General features: G+C 52.1%; 1 long non-coding RNA gene and 1 other non-coding gene across 2 annotated transcripts; both read left to right on the top strand.

The window, feature by feature from the left end:
• Positions 1-9,136: 9,136 nt before the first annotated feature.
• LOC132247912 (U2 spliceosomal RNA) lies at positions 9,137-9,327 on the top strand. The gene has a single exon (XR_009459308.1). It is a non-coding gene; the product is annotated as a U2 spliceosomal RNA (small nuclear RNA).
• An 881-nt stretch (positions 9,328-10,208) lies between these two features.
• On the top strand, positions 10,209-14,633 carry LOC132248514 (uncharacterized). The gene is made up of 2 exons (XR_009459712.1): positions 10,209-11,114; positions 14,176-14,633. It is a non-coding gene; the product is annotated as an uncharacterized LOC132248514 (long non-coding RNA).
• The last annotated feature ends 1,774 nt before the right edge of the window (positions 14,634-16,407 follow it).

Here is a 16,407-nt window from a genome sequence, read left to right as displayed (position 1 = left end):
CCAGTAGTGGAGTAGTGACAAGCCTTGGGGGTGGTGATGATGACCCAGTGAGGATGGTCAGAGCAGCATTCCCCAGTAGCGCTCTCCACTGACTAGAGCAGCGCTGCCCTGTATCAGAGGGACAGCAACTCCAGCACTGGCCTCCCTAATCGGTACTTACTACTGAGCCTGGTGTAGGTGGTGGAGTCCCCAGAGCAGAGTGGCAGTACCTGGAAGGAAGGATGAGTAAAGCATGTGGGGTGGCCCTCCCTACCCAGCACTGGGATCGATTCGGGAAAGATGTGGAGCTGATTCGGAGATTCAGCCATAGAGTATAGTGGGGAATCAATGAAATATCTATAACTTGGTTGTTCTTCAGCTGATTTGGATCAATCTTCCAGGGGTGGTAGCTGTGGCCAAGGGCATGAAGCCCACCAAGTTTCAAGGTGGTAGGCACAAGGATTTCTGGGAAACTGCACCTTAAGCTGCTGACAAGCAACACTCATGACACAGGCGACACTGCGTGTGTGTTGAGACACGGGGGTGAAAACTGCAGGCTTGCTAGGTCCTGCTGCAGCTCTCAAGCTATGATGGCTTTTATTGTGTTTTTATATTTATATGTTTATAATGAAAAAACTGAAATAAAAAATCTATCTTGGGATTTTGGGTTGAAAAACCCTTTGTCAGGCTGAGGAAGTGCACACAGTTGGTGTGTCTCCTGGCCCTGGATGGAAGGAATAGTAAAGAAGCCAGAGCCTGGCCTGGCATGCAATGCAGACAAGAAAGCCAGTCAGTGGAAATAGAAATGGAGGTGTCGTGGGGGGAGGGACAGGCTGGGTGGGGGCAGGGGCAGAAATGGGATGTAGCAGCACCGGTGAAAGTGCAGAGGTAGCTGGGGAGTTGGATGGATCCAAGACAACAATACCCAACTACCTGTAGGGGCACATTCCTCACCAGAAAAATACTCTGCCTCCGGTCTCTCAGGCCTATACCTGAGAGGGAACAGATTACAAACCACTTTTCACAGTCGGGCCTATGAACTACACTTCATCAGTCTCCTAGGTACAGAAACTCATGGGCTCAATATAGATTAGACAGGGGAATTCTGGCACGCCGCCTCCTGCCGGACATCCGACTCCCCAGGCACCTCTGCACTTCTACCTGGGCTGCTACATCCCACTTTCCCCTCTCTTTGTTGCTGCTGGTGCTATTGGTGTTGAGCCAGTTAAGTTACTTTGACCTGTCATCTGCAGGGGAGGAGGAGACCTCACAGGGGCACACTGCCATGTTGTGCAGAGGCCCCAGCACCAGGAAGGGCGCACCTGAACGAACACACACACACACTGTCCCGCAAGCACCCATGTCACATGTTTTGCCTGCCTGCGGCCAGAGGTGCAGGGCCCCAGTACCCAGACTCCCCCTGCACCTTTCTCTTTGACAGCTGGCAGGCACCAAGGCCTCAGAAGGCCCTAGCAGGCCTGCAGTTTTCACCCCCCTGTGCCTTAACACACACAGATGACATGAGTTTTGCTTTTAGGACTTTGAGGTGCAGTTTCCCAGAAACCCCTGTGCCTATCACCCTGAAACATGGCAGGCTTCATGCAGCAGCTACCATCCTTCAAGATTCATCCGAATCATCCAAAAGACAACCAAGTTATAGATATTTTATTGATTCCCCATTACACCCTATGGCTGAAACGCCAATTTTTTTTCTGAAGCTCCAAACCGATTCGGAAAGCCTAAAGCTTCTAGCAATTCAGTTTGGATTCTTAGATTCGGCCTCTGAATCATCTCCAAATCCAAATCGCAATCCAAAGCTTTGCACAGCCCTAGTATGCATGTCAATATTATGCGATGCTATTTATGTTGGCACTATGGATGTATAGGTATAAATCTGAAGCTGAAGATGCTGTTTGAGTTGGATAGATAGGAGTTTGTGTTTAGTCTCGATGATATGTGACATTGGTTATGTTTTTATTTTGTTATGAGTATATTTTGCTATGAAAACTCTGTTCTTATCGCTTTTCTCATTGCTACATCCTCGATCCGAGAAGGACTGATGCATTAAACATATTTTTGGCACTGGAAGGGGGCCTCAGAGCTTGCTCCAGCTGCTCCATGCATCGGCCTTGTACTGCAGGGTCTCCATGTCTGCTGCCCTCTTCCCCCTGGGGGAGCGACTTCCCACTGGTTTGTAAAAGCAGCAGCAGCAGCTTCCTGAGATGCTCTGCTCAGGTTGAGGGAGCTTGAGCCTGAACCTGAGCTATGAATCCTGACTGACCCCAGGAGGCAGGCCCTGTGCAAAGGTGGGTTAGCCCCAGCCAGGACCCTCACCCTGCCTATTAAGCACCATAGGAAGCAGGCTTGCCTACTTGCTTCAAGTGCAAGCTAGAGCCCAGAACCCGCCTGTGGCAGTCATGCCCACCTGGGGGAGCGAGGCCCAGCTGCAGGCAGGCTGGGTGGGCCCCAGGTAGGCTGGGCAGGTGACAGGCAGATGAGTGAGTGGTGCAAGCCACTGGCCAAGTCCTCGCAGCCAGTCAGGGGCCCGGCCCACTGCTGGGAACAGCAGGCCACAGTGGGGCAGATGGTAGGGTAAGGTGAGCCCTGTTTCCAGGCCCTTTGTTCTCCATCAGCTTAGCAGAGCCTGGGGTAGCATCAGACAGACCCTTGCAAGGAAGGCAGGACAAGATACTACCCTCATCAAGCATTGTCATTGCTGCCACCGCTAATGTCAATTGATAGGGAGGGGGTAAATCTCCAAAGAGCAGGATGAAGAAAGCAGCAGCACCAGTTGCTTGCCTGTTGGGAGGCCTCCTGAGCCACTGCCAGTCTGAAAGCCAGGCAAAGGCAGGCAACTGGCAATGATGACAACAATTACAGGGCATTGAGGGTTGGTTTCTAGTCTATCTGCTGCAGAAGAGTCACCACAGGACTTGTCCTTGCCCAACAGTGGTGGCAGCAGCAGCTGAGGAGGTGGGTTGGCCCTCAGAGGCATCCCTCGTTCACCCCTTGTTCACAAACCTAGCTTGTGCCTCCTCCTTTTCCTCTTCATCAGGGTGACAGTGGGGGAAAGCTCCTCTATTCCTATGTCCCCAGCCCTCACCAGGCTCCCTCTTCAGGCCCATGGAGCATGTCGGAAGATGGTGAGGAGCAGAGGACGGAGACGATGAAAAACGGTGAGCCAATGGAGGAGGGCATTTGGTCTGTGGTGGGCAGGAAGAGGAAGCAGGAGGAGCGGCTGAGAGAGAAGGAGGCCAAGGAGGCAGAGAGAGTCATATCAGTGGGGAAGAAGGAAGAAAGGAAGGAGCGGTGGGACCAGCAGGACAGTGAGAGGAAGGAAAGATTGAGAGGGAGAGGCTGGGGGAAAAAGGAAGAACGTGGAGAAGAAGAAGGAGACTATGCAGGATCCCTGTGGGGAGAGAAAGACCCATGGTGGTGGGTGAAGTTAAGGGTCCGAGTGACTTTGTTGAAAGAAGGCATTGGGGGAGCAACAAGGCTCCAAAGGACGGAGTTTATGGAAAAGGTCCTTTTTGGGGACTGTGGTGTGGACCTGAAGGACTTGAGCTCTGTAATTGCGCATGAGAACTTTAAAGTGTGTCAAGTCGAGGAAGGAGCGGCACACACCTGCCAGCCCCTGCCCACCCACACGGCTTTCCTGCAGGACAGCCAGCCAGTCGGTCAGTCGCCAGGCCCCAGGACCGACCGCCGGGGCCACCCCCGGCCCTGCTTGCCAGGCCCCCTGGGCTGCCGAGTCAGGGGGCCCGCTCCCCCTCCGGGCCTGGGCGGGTTATCGCTTCTCGGCCTCTTGAAGGCTCAGATCAGGTTGGTGGTCAGGCGCAGGTCCGGCCGCTGCCTGGTCGGGCCTTGAGAGGCTGGGTGCCGGGGAGGATGGAGGAGACTGTTACCGCCATAGCCATTGCAGTTCCCAAAGCGGCGGTTTTGGCGGAGGCGGAGGCGGGAGCTGAGGAGAGCGGAGGACGGGAGCAGCAAGATCGGAGGGGGAGCCAGGAGGTTGGAAGAGAGTGCGACGGAGGAGGGGTGGACTCAAGTGTGGCGGCGAGGGAAGGCCCAGCCGGGAGTGGGGTGGAAGAAGACCCCCGAAGAGAGAGAGGCAGCAGCGGCGGAGGGAGGTCGATGGGAGACCCTGGGGCAGGAGAAGGAGACGGCAGGGGCGGCAAAAGCTGCTGGATCAGAGGAAGAAAATAGAGGATTTTGGACAAAATAGAGGGTGAAGGTGACTTTGACCATGAGGGACATAAGGGATGTAAGAATTTGAGGCATGGGACTTCATGGCTTCGTTGTTATTTAACACGTTGAAAGTGAGCCCGAAGGACGTGAGTTGTGTGGTGGCGTTTGAGAACAGGAGGATTTGGAATATTCCTTTCTGGAGCGAAAAGAGCTATGCAGCGTTCTGGGAAGCTCATAAGAAGGCGGCGGAGCGTGGGGAATTGGAGGGGTTATGTTTTGATATGGGGCAAAAGGCGCTGGAACGCGTGTTTGTATATAAAAATGTATAGTGACATGCTGGAGAAAGGAGAGATGAAGTTTTGGTTGGAGCAGGGAGTGCAAAGGGTGATTCTATGTGGAAAAGGAGCGAGACTGGGGGGGAATTTGGACGGGGGCATGGAGGGCAAAGGTGGTACTTCATGAGGAGGTGGGGAGGCCTGGGGCCGTACAGCATTTAATGTCGACGGTGCAAATTGGGCCCTATAGAGGGTATGTTACCTACAGTGACCAGCCTAAATTGTGTAATAGGCGAGGGCAAGAAGGGCACCTGGCAGCATTTTGCCAGCTGATGATTTGTTATTGGTGTAGGGGGATGGGGCATACGGCCCAGTTTTGCAAAGAGAGTTTTGTTAGTAAGGGCTGTGGGCAGGAGGGGCACACGCAACAGCTGTGCCGGTTGTCATACGCAAATAAAGTGCGGATGGCGGGAAATCGAGAGGAGCGGGAAGAAAAGGAGGGAGGAATGGAGGAGGAGGAACAGCTGGGGGTGCCGGTGGAGAGGGAGGAGATGGTAGTGGAGGAAACACCTGTGAGGGAGGAAGAGAAAGGATAGAGGAAGCAGTGATGGAGTTGTTGGAGGAGGAAATAGAGATGGAAGAGAAGAGGGGGGAAGAGGGAGAAGGGGGGGACATGGTGTTAAAACAACTGCAGGGTATGGTGGAGCAATTGGGAACGGGGCAAAAGAAGGGGATGGAGTGGGCAGAGGAAATGGAAGCGATTGAACAAGGGCAGGAGGGGGGTTTAAAGAAAAGAAAGTAACAGAGGGATGAGAAAGGGGGGGAAGAAGATGTTGGGGTTGGAAACAGGAACGGGAAGGGAAGGGGAGGGGAAAGGGTGGGAGGGAAGAAGAGAAGAAAAAGGGAAAGAAGATGGAAGAGAGGGAGGGAAAGGGGAGGAGGGGTTGGGATTCTTGAGTCCAGGAGCGGTGGAAGGCCTGGTCAAAACAACGGGGATATGGAGGAAGGGTATAGAGTCCTCGGTGGAGTCTTTGGAGAGTGGGAGTGGGGAAGAGGTGTGAAGGGGAAGGAGTTTGTGGTTTGAAATGTTTAAAATGGAGAGTGCTTTGTGTGTTGCTTCGCTGAATGTGAGGAGTTTGTTGTCAAGGAAGAGGTGGGAGAGGGTGGGAGGGTATTTGAGAATGGTACAAGCTGATATTATGTGTGGGATCGGGTGGGAAGGGGATTATAGGTTTTTGAGAAAGAGATGGGATAAGGGAAGATGGTGGTGGGCTGGGGTGGGAGGGAAGAAGGCGGTGGGGGTGGGAACATTGGTTAATGAGGCACGGGTGAGGGTGATTGGGGTGGAGAGGTTAATTGAGGGTTGTTTACAACTCATGAGGGTGGAGGTGGGGGTGTTCAACGTCTACTCGCCTGCGGTGAAGGCTGAATGCAGGGAGTTTTTTTGAAGGTTGGCGATATGGGGGGGGGAGGGAAGAAGGTTTTTGTGGGGGACTTTAATTGTATTGCTGAGGAAGGGGATAGGGAAGGGGGTGTTGGGGGTGGGCGTCTGGATAGTATGGGGAGGTGGTTGGGGAACTGGATACGGGAGGAGGGGTTGCAGGATGTTTGGGAGGGGGAGTGGATGGGAATGAGGATTGATCCGAGGGGGGAAAGAGGGTGTCGAGAATTGATTTTTTTGTCTTAGTTTCTGAGGGGGTGAGGGTGGAGGGTAAGAAAGTAGAAGAAGTGGGGTTTAGTGACCACAAGGTGTTGAGGGTGGATTTACAGGTTAGGGAGGGGAGTGTGGAAGGTAAATACAAGGGTGCTGGGGGATGAACAATTATGTGGAGCTTTTGGGAGGAAATATGAGGGGTGGAGAACAATGAGGGTGCTGTTTAAATCCAAATGGGAGTGGTGGAGGGTGACGAAGGAAAAGATTAGAAGGTGGTTTATACGGGTGGGGAAATGGAAGGCGTGCAAAAAGAGAAGGGAGTTGGGGAGGCTGCAGGGAAGGGTTCAAAATCTGGTCCGGGAGGTGATTGGGGGTGGGGGGGTGGGGAGGGAAGTGAAGTGGGAGTTGGGGGAGGCGAAGCGGGCGGTGGAGGAATGGTTTCGGAGTAGGGAGCAGGAGAGGATGTTTCTAGCACAGGCACTGTGGGTGGGGGAGGGGCAGGAATGGGGGAAGTATTTTGCGGAAAGGGTGAAGAAGAGGAGCAGGGAAGTGGGGGCGGTGGTTATGGGGGAGGGAGTGTGGGTAGAGAAGCAAGGGGAGGTGTTGGAGGAGGTGATGGGGTTCTATGCGGGGTTGTATAAGAAGCGGGAGGTGGGTGGGAAGGCAGGGGAGAGGTTCTTGGGGGAGTTGGAAAAGAGGTTAGGGGAGGGGGAGGAAGCAGATCTGGAGAGGGATATAAGGGAGGAGGAGGTGAGGGAGGTGTTGGGGAGGTTGAAAAAGGGGAAGACACGGGGTTTGGATGGGTTACCAGTGGAATTCTATGAGAGGTTTTGGGAGGTGGTGGGGGTGTTTCAGGAAATCATGGGGTCAGGGGTGGTGGGGGAGGGGTTTGCGGTGGGGGTGGTGGTGCTGTTGCACAAAAAGGGAAACGGAGGTGCTGCAAAACTGGAGGCCGATCACGTCATTGAACGTAGACTACAAGTTATTTTCAAAAGCGTTGGCGACACAAATGGGGAAGGTGTTGGGGGAGGTGGTGGGGGAGGACCAGACGTGTGCAGTGAAGGGTAGGAGAATGGTAGATACACAGTGGGTTTGGAGGGATATGATGCAGTATGTGGGGAAGAGGGGTTGGAGGGTGGTGGTGGGAAGTGTGGATCTGGAAAAAGCATATGACGGTTTGGAGCACGGGTTTTTGTTTGCGGTTTTGGGGCGGATGGGGTTTCCGGGGAAATTTGTGGGGTGGGTGAGAGCATTGTATGATGGGACACATAGTAGGATATTGGTGAAGGGGTTTTTGGGAGGGGAGTTTAGGGTGGAGAGAGGGGTGTGCCAGGGGTGCCCCCTCTCTCCAGGACTGTGTGTGTGAGGGATGGAGCCGTTGGCTCAGCGGGTGAGAAGGGATGGGAGGGTGAGGGTAATATCGGTGCCAGGGGGAGGGGAGTTGAGGCTGACACTATATGGATGATGTTACATTTATGGTTTGGGATGAGGGGTCTTTGAGGAGGGTGGTAGAGGGAATTAGGGAGTATGGGGGGGGTCATGGGTGAATAGGGGGAAGAGCAAGTTGCTGGTGGTGGGGGATTGGAGGGGGTTGGGGAAGGAAGGGTGGCAGGTGGAGAGGGAGGGGTTGAAAGTGTTGGGGGTGTACATGGATGTAGGAGGGAAAGGGGAACGGGCGTGGGAGGAGGTTAGAGGGAGGGTGAAAAAGGTGTTAAGGATATGGGGCATGGGGAAATTATCATTTAGAGGGAAGGTGGGGATAATTAAACAATTTTTGTTACCTATGGTGTTGTTTGTAGCAGTGGTGTACCCACCCACCTGGTGGCGGGTACAGAGGGAAGTCTGTTTGTTTTTCTGGGGAGGAAGACGGAGAAGGTGGCAAGGCAGGAGGTGTACAAGAGGGAGGAGTTGGGAGGGTGGGGGTTACCTGATTTGGAAGCCTTTGTTTATGTGTATTTTTGGAAAGGGGTGGTGAGGGTAGCGAGGTTGGAAGGGAGGAAAGTGGGGGAGTTTTGTAGATACTGGGTGGGGAGGTATTTAAGGAGGTTGGGGTTGTATGGGGGACAGTGGACGGGGTTGTGGGCAGATAGACGGGTGAAGTGGTACACGTGGGGGTGGAATTTCTTGAGGGTAAAGGGGTTGGAGGGGTTAGGGTGTGAGGGGTTGGGGGAGGCTAAGAGGGTATTGAGGGAGATCAGGGGAAGGGATGGGATGACGGATATAGGGGAGTTGTGTGCTCAGGTGGGGAGGGTATGGAAGGGAATGGTGAGAAAGAGGTGGAAGGGGCAGCACGAAGATTTTGCTTAGCGGGTGGTGCGAAGGGTGTTACCGGTAAGGGTGGAGCAACGGCGATGGGGTTTGCTGAGATGGGCGGAGTGTCCGCGAGAATTGTGCACGAGGGAGGAGGCGATTTTTTTTCTTCATGTTTTATGGGAATGTAGTTTTGCACAAAGGGTATGGCAGAGGGTGAGTAGGTTTTGTAGAACGGTAGGGTGGGGCGCTTTCGTTAACTTTGAGGGGGCTTGGTATGGGTTAGTGAACCACAAGGAGAGGGAATGGGAAATTAGGGTTTTGTTACTTTGTACACGGGTGGCAGTATGGAAGGTGAGGTGTTTGTTAGTGCAAAAGGGGCTTTATTTTACGTCACGAGAGTATTTATTTGTTGAATGCGGAGTTGGGGTATTACAGAAATAGAGGGGAAGGGGAGTGGGAAGGGATTGAGTGGAGGAGGTTATTTGAGTAGAAGGAGGGAGAGTTGGGATAAGGGGAAGGAGGAAAATGGGAATCTAAAAGGGAATGTATATATTATGATTTTGTGTTAAATACTGAAAGAGGGAGTGATTGAAATGAAAAAGAGGTTGAATTGGTGGTGGCGAAGGTGGGAGGGATATGTTGAAGTGTTTTATTTTGGTTGTTTGGGGGGGAAGTAATGTGTTTTGGTTGTCTTGAAAGGAATGTTATGTTACGGGGTTTAATGTATACGTTGTATTTTGAATCAGAAAAGTTTGGAGATCTTGTTGTTTGTGTTGAAAGTTTTCAAATATTTTTGGTACTTGATGATAAAAAAAAAAAAAATCTGTTCTTATCAGTTTAATTGCTGATACGTCCTCAATTTATGAGGACTGACGCATTAAACGCATTTTTGGTGCTGGGAGCGGGCCTCAGAGCTTGCTCCAGCGCCTCCGCTCATCGGCCCGGTATTGCAGTGCCTCGGGGCCCGGTGCCCGCTCCCCTTCCGGGGGAGCGCCTTTCTCCTCTGTTGGTTCCAAAAGCAGCAGCAGCATGGGCCTCCTGGAGCTGGTGACCCCAGGCCAACCCCGGGTGGGGGGTGGGGGTGAACCCTATGCAAAGAGCCACTGGGCAGCAAGCCGGGAGGCCAGCAGGGGTGCGGGTGGGCACGTTCCCACCTGCCCCCCTGGCCTGCCGGGCGGCATTGTTGGCGGGCCTACCCTGCCGGCAGTGGCGGGGGGCCGTGAGGCCTGGGCCCGGGTGGGCAGGGGACACGGGCTGGGAGCTGGCCCACACTGCAGGGGGCCTGCCATGGCCTGGGTGGCGGCACCCGGAGGGCCGGGGAGGCTGGGGGGCTGGAGCTTTCCCCGCTACTGGCAGGCCTTGCAGCTTCCCCCCCCCATTCCCCCCCCTTGCTCCCTGGCTCGGCCCGCAAGGCCCCTTAAGACCAGATGCTGCCTTCGTCGAGTGTTGTCGTTGACAACGATGAAAGACACAGCAGTGGGGTGCGAGCCAGGCCAGTCCAGTCCAGTTGAACGAAGGCAGTAGACTGAGACCTGGGCAAACTGAAGCAAGGAGTCAAGTTGAGGACAAGGTCGAGTCAAGGAAGGAGCGGCACACCTGACCTGGCAGCCCCGGCCTGCCCACACAGTGGCTTTCTCACAGGAGAGCCAGCCAGTCGACCAGTCACCACGCCGCCACAGGACGGATCACCTGGAAGAGGATTAAAAAGATGCTAGAAACCTGGGCACACTGACTGAAGCAAGGAGTCGAGTCGAGGAAGGAGCGGCACACATCTGCTAGCCCCCGCCCACATGGTGGCTTTCCTGCAGGAGAGCCAGCCAGCTGATCAGTCAGTCGCCACACCGCTGGGGCCACTCCTGGCCCTGCTTGCAGGGCCCCCCAGGCTGCTGGCCCCGGGGGGTCCGCTCCCCCTCCAGCCCTGGGTGGGTTATCATTTCTCAGCCTCTTGAAGGCTCAGATTGTTGCACAAACGGCTAGTTTCGTGCCCCTGGAGGCTTGTCCAATCCACCCCAGGAGAGAGTCACACACAGGCTAGGTCCAATTTCAGATTTATTTGTTTGCAAACAGACCGACCCAGGAGTTGTGCCACTCGGATCAAGGGTTGACCACAAACTGGGTCTGAAACGTCTTTTTATAGCCAAGGTAAACAATAGATTTCAACGTATCGTGCAATTATTGGCAGACTTAGCATTACGTCTTGCATCGTATGTCTAGCAGTTACATGTTCTATGATGGTTTACATACATGTCTCATTTACATCTTAAATCCCCTCCCAGGGGCAGTTCTTAAGCCCCTCGCGGTCATCCTTCGGTCAGGGTCTGGTCTCTCCACCTCAGCATCTTCCCTGCCCCTCTTCTCTTATCTCTCGTAAGGAGTTATTTATTGCATCTGTTCCTGGCTCTGTCTGTAGAAGTCTTTGTGCATACTCGTAAATCTATCATTAGCATATATGCCTTAGCAAAAGCAATTATGAAAATACGTAGAAGCAATTATAAAAGCAGGAAAATATAGATTATGCTATATTTTTACCACAAGATCAGTTTGGCGGTCAGGCGCAGGTCCGGCCACTGCCTGGTCGGGCCTCGGGAGGCCAAGCGCTGGGAGGAGAGCAGGGATGGCGACGGCGAGGGCGATGATGGAGGTGACGGTGGCAATGGAGTTGGTGGAGCAGACGGGAGCGGAGCGGAGGCAAAGAGAGCAAGATCCAGGCAAGAGTGGGCAGAGAAGTCGGGAGACGGGAGGAGGTGAGCGGAGCAGAGACGGAGGTGAGTGGATGGCGGCGGAGGAGGGATGGAGCTTTGTGGGAAGGACCAGCCGGGAGAGTGCGGGGGGGAGGAGGAAGACCCCCGAAGAGGGCGGACGGCAGGAGGCTCGTGGGCAGGAGATGGTGGCGTGGACGGCGGTACCTTCTGGGCCGGAGCAGGAAGATGGAGACCGGAGGAGGGACAAAAGATGGAGGGTCAAAGTGACTTTGGCTAGAAAGGGGTTTAACAGCTCAAAGACTTTGAGCCGGGTGGACTTTATGGCGCGGGTACCGTTTGCCACACTGAAGGTGGAGCCTGTGGACTTGAGTTGTGTGGTGGCATTTGATAATTTCAAGGAGTGGCACGTGTCCTTTTGGAACTGCAAGGCCTACTTTGCTTTTTGGGAAGCGTATAAGGCACCTGTGGAGTGCGGGGAGTTGGAGGGGCTAAATTTTGAAGTGGGCCAGAAAGCATGGGAGCGGGTGTTGTTTATTAAGTTGTACACTGATGTTTTGGAGGAAGGGGATGTGGTGGATTGGCTGGAGAGAAAGGTGCAGCATGTGCTGAATGTGGAGAGGGTTTTTGACGGATGGAGGGTCTGGACGGGGTCGTGGAGGGCACAAGTTTTATTACATGAAGAGGTGGGGAACCCTGGGGGTCTGAGGCATTTGTTGCTGGTGGTTCAAATTGGACCTTGCAGGGGGTATGTTACATACCATGACCAGCCGAAGGTGTGTAGCAGGTGTGGGTTGGGGGGGAACTTGGCTGCATTTTGTTTGTTAACAGTTTGTTTTCGGTGTAGGGGAATGGGGCACAGAGCACAGTTCTGTACAGAAAAACTGATGTGCACCGGGTGTAGGCAGGAGGGTCGCATTCAGCGGGAGTGCCCGTACTCCTACGCAAACAGAGTACGGGTGGGTGGAGACGGGGAGAAACAGAGGGGAGCGGAGGAAGGAGGGAATGAGGAACAGCTGGAGGTGCGGGTGGAGGAGGAGGAGATCATTTGTAGAGGAGACACCTGAGGGGGAGGGGGGTCAACAAGGGATTGAAGAAGCAGTGCTGGGGCTTTCAGAGGAAGAAGTGGAGGGGGAAGGGAAGGGAGAAGAACAAAAGGGAGAGAAAGAAGGTGGGGGTGAGGCTTTGAAACAACTGAGAGGGATGGTGGAGCGATTAGGGGGAGCGGAAAAGCCCAAGGGGGGAGATTGGGCAGAAGGAATGGAAGCCCTGGAGCAAGGGCAGGAGGGGGGTTTAAAGAAAAGGAAGAAGCAGCGGGGGGGGGGGGAGTGGGGAAGGGGGTAAGAAAAGAGTGGGAGTGGAAGTGGACGAACCTGGAGAGTTGGGGAAAGAGGGAGGGGAGGAAGGGGGAAGGGAAACGGAAGGAGAAGGTGGAAGGGGGAAGAGACAGAACAGGGGAGGGGGAGGAGAGGGTGGGATTTTTGAGCCCTGGGGCAGTGGAGGGTTTGGTGGCGACTACGGGAATATGGAGACAAGGGATTCCGTCTGTGGCGGAAGGGTCAGAGTGAGTTAGAGAGTGGGAGTGGGGAGGAGGGGTAAGGGAATAAGGGTGTTCCTTTTCTTTTGAAAGTTTTGGAAATGATGTTGAGGGTGGCCTCGTTAAACATGAGGAGCCTTTTGACAAGGAAGAGGTGGGAGAGGGTGTGGAAGTGTTTGGAACTATTTCAGCAGATATAATTTGCATGCAGGAGTGTGGGATAGGGTGGAAGGGGAATTATAGGTTTTTAAGGAAACAATGGGAGAAGGGGCAATCTTGGTGGGCGGGGGCAGAAGGGAATAGGACAGCGGGGGTGGGTGTTTTACTTAAGGAGGCACAGGTGAGGGTGTTGGCAGTAGAAACGCTAATTGAGGGTTGCTTGCAGCACCTGAAGGTGGGGGTGGAGGTGGGGATTTTTAATGTGTATGCATCTGCACTGAGGGCTGAGCACAGGGGATTTTTCTGGAAGCTGGGGATATGTGGGGGATGGGGAGGGAACAAGGTATTTGTTGGGGATTATAATTGTATTATTGAAGAGGGGGATAGGGAGGGAGGTGTCGGGGAGGTGGGGAACAATGGACAGCACGGGGAGGTGGTTAAGAAATTGGATACGGGAGGAGGGTTCGAAGGACATTTGGGAAGGGGAGCAGGTTGTTATGTCTCAGCTGTGTGTTCTTGGGCAACCCTGGCACAGGATGCAGTCTGTCTGACTCACCCCCCCCACCCCCCTACATAAATGAAACTGATTAGGATGCAGTGAGAGACACACGTAAGACCCTCCAGATAAGGGTGACAAGAGTAAACCAACTGTCCTAGGTCTCATTTGCATCCGAGATGGAACCAGATGACTATTCATTTACATGAGAGATGGAGAACAGATGGAGAAAGACTAAAGCAGAGACTGTAGTGAATTCTGGGACCAGAGAAACAGGGGAGCACTGCATGATGGGGAATCTGTGCTCGAAATGTTAATCAACCCATCTTCACACACACACCCAGCTCAGCATTTATCAGACCAGTTCTAATCTGGATTTACTAAGAACTCCTCCCCCCGCCCTCAGACACACCCCCCCCAAGTTTAATAGGCATCTCAGGCCATACATTCCCTGGTCCCATTATGGGAGGCCTATTTAAACTTGATTGACTAAAACTCGGTTGCCGGGTTAGGGAATGCTGAGGCAAGAGACCAAGTCAGAGGGGGCATGGGCAACGTTTGAACAATGGCTAAGGGTTCATCACAGCGTCCAGCCCCTTGGAGCCCTAATCACAGGTCTTGTCATACTTTTCCCGAGACGACTGGTGGGAGTCCTCTCCACAAAAGGTTATGAACACCCCAATAATTGCTTTAAGTCTGTTAAAAGACTATAGTAAGATCTGGAAAAGTCATGCTAAGCTGAGGCTTGTGCACAAGTAAAAATCCAAAATCCTGATGCTGCAAGCTATCTATTGTTTCTGAAGAAACCATGAGAGATCCCATCAGTATATCTGCTACCCATAGGAATTTCAAGCTGGCTCCCACGTATTTGGTTACTCCCTAACCTTGTGTTTCCTGATTATTATCAGTCATTTTCTTGACATGTTCCAAAACAGATAACCCCTTGTCAAAAGAAGAGACAATGATTTACACTATTGAGAATGCTTGAAGCAGCTGAACTGAGGGTATAAAAGTCTGTATAAAAAAAAAAAAAAAGTGTGCTTGCTTCAAGAAGAAAGAAAGAAGAAAAACTCCTGCGCTGACACCATCCTCTGTTGATGTGTTCTTCCAGCGTCCCAAGAACATCTCCCTTCAAGGACTGTGCCTGTCAGCTTTGCAGCCTGAGTACCTTGGACTGGTGAGATACCAGTGCTCGCTCTCTCTCTTTTCTCTCTAGGCATAAACTTCTGAACCTGAAGTGTCATAGTTAAGCTTGAGCTAAGTTTCCCCAAATACTTAGTGAAACCAGGGTAGTACTGTAATTGTTTGTATGTGTTTTTCTTTTGCATATCTATTACTACTAGTACCATTATATATTTCATATGCTTAGCAATAAATAACTTTTATAGTCAAACTGGTAGTAACTGGGTGTATTTTTACTTCTCTGCTTCCCTTTCCTCCCATGCTCTGCAGCAACGCTTCTTTTACCTAAGCTAAAGATCCCTGTGAAGGCCAAAATTACTGTGGGGTCTGCTCATCAAGAGACCAAAGATTGGGATGTGCTGATTTTGAAACACATAAGGGGATCAGCTTGTACAGGCTGATTGACCCAGTTTGACTCAGACGTGCCCTTATGAACTGAATGCTGGCCCATGAGGGTGTCAGCTGGACACAGCAGCCGGATTCAGAGGGATTCTGTTCACCTGTGTGCTTGTGTCTGACTGCAGTTCGTTGTTGCTCTGATGAACTGATTCTGGGCATATGAGGGTGTCAGCCTGTCCATGCATATCAACCCGGCCCGGTCAGGCGTGTCACGTTAATTTGTGTGTGTTTGTGTGTATGACTGATTTGGTGACTGGAGGAACCCAGCCCCATTGAGATGGAGTCCTGCAAGATAGCTCCATTGGGGGTGAGGGCTTGCAGAAGGGAGAGATACAGCTCCGTATAGTAACACAAGCAGCACATTGACAGAATCACCAAGACCCTAGAAACTATGCCTAATAAATGAGCACACCCCAAAGTAATGGGCAAATCTGGTAACAAAATTGGTGGAGATAGCTGGCAGCATGTGACCCTAATCACATGGTAATTGTTGAGTAGTTGCTGCAAAGTGGTAAACTGAGGCACCTACCTGAAAGCTTTACTTTCCTTTTTCTTTTCCTTTTTTCTCTTTTCTTTCTTATCAGACCAAGCTCCTTCAGCTAGGTCCCTCTCTCATAGACCTCCTGTAACTTTTAAGTTAAGAACTGTTGTGGAATAACTTTAAGACCATGCTGTAGAGTTAAGAGTTGTACTTTAGAACTAGGATTGTGGAGTAATACTGTGGCAGTGTGGAATCTAAGTGACTGTGTAAAAGAGGCTTCTTGATAGTGATCATTAGTGTGATAAGGGAAATGGAGATGTCTGGTAAAACTCCTTTAGCTGCCGGTTTGAAGCAGGAGAAACCCTGCAGGTTAGAGAGATGGGTAATGAAAAAGGGAAAATGTCCCTGGGGAAAAAGGGTGCTTCAAGGGTGAGAATCCCCTGACTAAGGCAGGTTTGAGTTTTGAACAGTATTGCACCATTCTTAAGCCATGTAGTAGTGCAAAAGATGAAGCTGCTGCCTGGGCATTGTTTTATGCATGTTTGGAAATAATTGAGATGGAGCTTGAAAAAGAACAGTTACAACAGTGTTTGAAAGATTGTGAGATAAACGGGTGTGATTTTTGTAGCAGAAAAGCTTAAACTGGTAACGTTACTTAGAGATATGCAGGAAGACAGAGACAAGGTAAGCAAGACGTTAGAGCTGTATAAGAAAGAATTAGCGCACACAAATGTATTGTTAGAAGAAGTGAGAGCAGCAACTCGTTTCCTGGCAGAGGAAAACAAGGCAGCAAAGACAGCAGCAAGCCATCAGAAGTGTGAGGCAGAGATCAGTAAATTGCATGCCCAACTTAGTGTCCATAAGGGAATGATAGCAGCTGTAAGGCTGAGAGAGGATTGTGATTTTGAGTCCCCTGGGAAAATGGAGGCACTCCCTGAAGCAGTCCCCAAGAGCCCATTCAACCCCGATTGGCCCTATGTGCATAATGTTGCCCGTTTCCACAAAGGAGGTTAAACGCCTAGTTGCAGGAGATGATCTTCCCACAATGGAAATAGTCACTGACATAGTGAGATGGTCTCCCTGGCAAGCCAAGGCTATTGCTGAG

Source organism: Alligator mississippiensis, chromosome 1 (assembly GCF_030867095.1).
Source record: "Alligator mississippiensis isolate rAllMis1 chromosome 1, rAllMis1, whole genome shotgun sequence".
Classification (NCBI taxonomy): Eukaryota; Metazoa; Chordata; order Crocodylia; family Alligatoridae; genus Alligator; species Alligator mississippiensis.
Note: the sequence above shows the minus strand (reverse complement) of the source record. Positions and strands in the feature narration are given on the sequence as shown.